This window comes from Tachypleus tridentatus, chromosome 10 (assembly GCF_004210375.1).
Source record: "Tachypleus tridentatus isolate NWPU-2018 chromosome 10, ASM421037v1, whole genome shotgun sequence".
Lineage (NCBI taxonomy): Eukaryota > Metazoa > Arthropoda > Merostomata > Xiphosura > Limulidae > Tachypleus > Tachypleus tridentatus.
Genome location: NC_134834.1, coordinates 33,892,484 through 33,898,483, shown reverse-complemented (window position 1 = coordinate 33,898,483; position 6,000 = coordinate 33,892,484).

Genomic DNA, 6,000 nt, shown 5'->3' with positions numbered 1-6,000 from the left:
CAGTTCTGTGTTACATAACGACCGTAACGTAACTGATAACTATCAAACACTCTGTTCTGGCATGGCCAGATGGTCAGGGCACTCGACTTGCAATCTGCGGACGAGGACTCGAATCCTTTCCCACGAAACATGCTCCCCTTTCAACCGTGGGGGATTTATGATGTAACGGTCAATTCCATTATTCATTATCGGTAAAAAAAAGTTACACAACAGTTGGCGGTGGGCACTGATAACTAATTACCTTCTATCTAACCTAACTGCTAAATTAGGAACAGCTAATGCATACATCCCTCGTGCAGTTTGGCACGAAATTCCAAGAAAACCGAACCAAACGTTGTACGGTTTTCCTCCCTAATAAGGAAAATACAAATTTTCCTACTGTCTTAATTGTTATTTTCTCGGACTCTTACTAAACAGAACCTTTACCGACAAAATTAACATTTTGATAACAACTACTGAGGACACGTTCGCCATAAAATAATTAATACAAACAAAAGATTGATTGTTTTTCTCTGGGGTTTAATTGTAGCCGGAAGATACGTAAATAACAACTCTTAAGATTTAATGCAAAATCATATTTGTCATTTTTAAAATTAATTTAAATTCTTTTGTTTATCTTCTCACTCATTATTGACATAAGACTTCTTATTTATTTATAGCGTTGCTCAGCTCAACGACAGTAAAATGATAAAATATTTATTTTTACCCAGAACCAGAGATTGTTTAATCAGTCAACAGAGAGCGACACTCTTAAATTATCTGATAACCTCGTAACAATGTGAGGGTCTGATTTTTACTTGTGTAGAGCCTAATTTTAAGTTGTAGGTAAATACAATTTGGGTTTATATTGTTCGATTCTGGAATGGATTTGTTTGATTTTTTATGTATTAATTACGAAGCTTCACTGTCCTTGACGTTGTATGTATCCTGTTGGATTCTCGTTATTTAAAGGGTTAGAATGGATCGATGAGGGACTGTAACGTCAAAGGTGATTCAGCTAATGACAGAATATTTACGAGTTTTATTGAGACCCCTTTAACTTCATCACTTATTAAAATTAAAATTTTTGATTAAAACTCAACAAAACTAAAATTAACATAGCAACATGCCTAAACAGAAAAAAAAAGAAAAAGAAATGGACAAATGTGTACGTGCTGTAGACTGACTGACACCTCTACCCACATAGTTTCACCTCCACTGTTTATTGGTACCTTTCCTTCTGATAGACAGATTCTTCCTTCACAGGTTTCTTCAGATTAATCTTGTTCAGCATCACTGACGTGACTACTAGGAGCTGCAAAATTGAACTTGAAGGCCATTCACACAGTAAAAAAGGCTTAAAATCTTATAGTTCTGTAAATAAGAAAAATACACTTTTGTTCACACTAAATCTTGTTCTGAGCACAAAATCTCAATTTAGTCCCAAGTTATTTTTAACATTTTACTAATTCCTGGACAATTAAGATTCAAGTCACCTAAACTTTGAATAGCTTTTCTTTTCCAGTTAAATATAGAATTATAAGAAAGTTAACTGTTTAACAAATTTTACTGCTATTCATTTAATGTTCCTATAAAAAAATTACCTTTGAGAAAAACAGAATAGTATTCAGTATAAATCTTTACAAAATTCTTAAATGGAAAAACTTGAAGTAGGCACTTCTTCACGTGCAGCAAGCAATATGTAGACTAAATTACAAACTGCAATACCCATACAGTAAGACAGTACAAACAATTCATGAGGTAAAAAAAACAGCAAAAAGCACAATACGAAATTATTAAAACAATATAAAAGTAATACAAAGAATGACAAACAAAAATTTAATCATAGCCAACATTTAAAGAAAATATTAAGAAAGTGAGAGATACCAGTTCAGTATTATAAGCAAAAGACCCTAGAAACATTTCAAACAAAAATATAGTAGCATTCTTACTGTTTTGTAAGAAAATATTAAAACTCCCACAATCTTAGTAAACAGGATGATTTTGTAAAGTTCATTATAAAACTATTTCTTACATCAAGAATATTGCATTAACCTATTTTGTTTTTTGAACTCAAGTTCAAATTCACTCCTCCACAATAACCAACAGTTAAACACACTCACAAGAAAGAACAGAGTTCTAAACATTAATATGGATAATACCCCATACCATTTTTAACAAATGACTTGAAGGTCACCACTTATCAAGCCTGCTCATTCTACATAAAAATACATGGCAAACCTATTTAGTAGAAATATACAATTCTGGTCAAAACAATGCTAAACAGAAGTAAAACTAACTTAAACCTAATGTTAAGAGGTTACGTATGTGCTAAAATTTTAATGTTCATTATACCTTAAATAACATGGTTTGTTTATGTCACTTCAAGTTTAAAATATGTCATGTAAGACAATATTACTATAACTGTACATTTATGTGTCAAGTTATTGTCATAACATTGTTGTAAATATCTGCTGATGTTTTACACACAATTTGTTTGTGCAGAGGTAAATGAAAATAAACAGATAACCATAATACAGTTGATTTTAAACTTTAACTATATACATGTCTGTCTTGGAATTTTATTTTAAAGTTATGTAGTCTGAACTCACGTAATCACATGCAAAATACTGTTTACAGTAGTGTACGTAGTCATTACAAGTTATGAAAAGGTATATACATGGTTGTCATGTGTACAGTAAATTAAGAATAACTACACATTGTGTATACAGTCAAATTGAAACAATTCACTTTGCACTCATCCATATACATTTTAAAACTGTGGAATATTACATACTGTTGGCTGCAACTAGGTAAGCTACATACTAATCAAATCTAACCGAATGTACACTAAACTATGCATATTATAAAATGATAACATCTAAGCAAACGACTGTTATCAAATTTAATTTTCTACATGACAAAGAAAATGGATAGAAAATATAGCACAACTATCTTGCTCTTCCTGATTCAAATTTAGAAAAAGGTAAATAACTAATATACAACTCTTAATATTAGTACAACATTACTTAAGACAGATGTGCCAGTACAAATTTATAACGATTCTTGATGTTTTCCATTGTTCTTTAAATCTGAGATTATTTCTCTTAGACACAAATTTATTCTAGCTTAATGTGGGCAATATAGCTTGCCTTTCATCACACTTTAATTTAAAAAAATACAACTAAACCATGCTCCAAGCATGTACAAGTTCCACATGCACTGCTGCTAGCTCTGCCTAGCAATCATATAAATCTGACCATATCCATTCCCTCTCTTTAATTGATCACTCACCAAATCAGATTACAAGTATTCAGAGAAGTAGCTTCTACATCTTACAACAATAAAGTTTTACATACACAAGGAAGTGTAAAGTACAATACAACTATTTCATGAAACTATGGATATGACTCTTTGAATGTTAACCCATTCATAGATATCTCTTTGTGTGACACGGAAGGGAGAGTCTGCATGATATATTTCAACTAATGATATGCTATGACTAGTCAGTAACATCTTAGTGATTAGCTTTCATTATGCTCTAAATGCCACATGTAATGTGTAGAAATTCACACACCTACATGTGGTGAATTAATACAATAGTATTATGTGGTTGAACAACCAAGTTACTGCTACAATTAAAATATGTATTTATTGCCTTTATTGTTTACATGATTTTGCTGGTATTTACCAAAACCAAGTTTTGTGTGTCTGCAGCATTGTTGCCCTTGCAAAAGATGCTATTAAAAAAGCTTTCATGTCTAACGCACACCACTCTTTCATGCATGTTTTCCATAAACCATACAGTATATGAAGACAGTGCATTCACAATGCATGTTACAACAGTGCAATAGCATATATAATCTTTAAGTATTACTTCTGGTGGCTTGAATGTTATTTATTATTTTATACTAGTAATTGTATTTGTTTCATTCTACACCTTCTTAACCCTATTACTATGTGTAGGGGTCAGAGGGTGTTATCACACTTGTTGATTTACATTCAAAATTTTATTGAACCATTATTTTATGAATATATGTGAATGCATGTGGCAGCATGTAATTCAAATGTAATAGTACACAATAATTAATTAATTTAAAAAATAAATATCAAAACAAATTCCTAAATATCAAATTTTGTTTGTCATGTACTATACTAAATGCTTCTTTATTTAAATTATATTTCTGATGTCCAAAGGCAAATTTTATACTTTTTAACAAATAGAAATTTAAATTACCAAATTTTGACAAGCTAGAATATAAATTAAAAAAACCTCCTTTCTTATCTATTTTCTGAAATATTACTATATTTAGAAAATCAAAAAAGTTAATCTGGCCATTTCTTTGGTTTTTGGAAATGATTGTTTACACATTCTTACTTTGTTCTATGAAATCTTTATAACCAATTAAAAGCTCAGTATTTTCCACGTGGTATTTTAGGTTTTGAAAAGTGTCCTCATGAGTAGATCCATTTTTGTTGTTGTTGAAAACTCACAAGGAAAGGTAAGATGAATGATGTTTGAAAAATATTTTTAGACATAAATACACTTTAATTAATAAGAATTATTAATTACACTAGAAATCTGTGGTACTTAAATATAACCTATGATGTTCTTTATAACAATATGTGTATATAAAACATGAAAATTTTTTACATACTCCAGTTGTAAAATGTTGCAAAATGTGGAAAGTGAGTACACATTCATTAAGAAGGAAAGATCATTGTTTTTCTGTGTTTCTTTACTTAATGTTCTGTGCTCTATGAGAATTGATATTTCAAGATTTATTTGTAGACAGTAATAATAATAATATGTATATATATAAATATACGTAAAATATAATGTATTACAACTGAAACGTGATTGTATTCTACAAAATACTGGTCCTCAACAAAGTTATTTCATCGATGTCATATATATCATTCTCAGCAGTTTTCAGTTCATTTCTGTGTGCTTGTGCATCATGATGATTTAATGATTTATAAAAAGAATCTAGTTCATGATGAACATTGTAATTGTGTCTGTTGAGGTTCACACAAATGTTGGTTTTTACTGTTTTAGTTACTGATGAACTCATGATCAGAAAATTATTTTTTGGTAGCAGTTTGGTCGTACATAAGTAGTTTAATATTTCACTGCATGTAGTAAGTCTGCAGCAGCCATTCCAGATGTATGATAAATTTTAATTGTTTTCATAAATTGGTTTTGATTCATAGTTTTAACACTTCACATTTTTAATTTTTTGCTTATTTTATTTAGTATGTTACATTTTCTGTTGTTACATACTTTTTAAATGCAGCTAAAGTGTCTATGTAAATCAGATGCAAGTCTTATATGAATACTGATCTTTTATTTTAGGCAAACATTATATGCAGCATCTATTGTGCTGTAACACTTGTAGTTGTGTTTTTATTGTCATTTCATCCTGAAGTGAGGCCATTTTAAATCATTACAATAATTAGTACTTCCTTACTATGAAATGGGCTGTAGTACAGTGCACTAGGTTCAGAGTTAGAATTAACAGTGTGGAATATGTATTAAAGTTATTGATTTCATCTTTATCTACACATCTTCTTGTTCAATTCTCCCTGAGCCTGTTGTGGTCCTAAGAAACCTATAAGACAGTAGCTGGATGGAGACTTAGGTTTAATGTTTGATAATGATTACTTTGGTGATTGCACAATGATATTAGATTGGATTTCTTATTGTTCATGTTTGAAACAATTCCGTGCAAAACATTTATGGATTTGTATTTTGCAGCTACTTATAAATGTGTTATAGGCATTACTGTATTTGAATACCACACATTAAGGTCAATCTGAGGCTTAGTTTAATAAACTGAGCACTAGCTCAGCTAGTGTGCTTTCTAAAGAGAATAAAGCATGGCTACATGAAAATTTAATTTCAATGATTAGCCAAATGTCTCATCATCTGATTAGTGACGTGCATGAATGGATTAAGGAGATTCCCACTATCCCTATCTACTATCTAGCAAAACCACAGCCAAGGGAACTGGCTTGGAG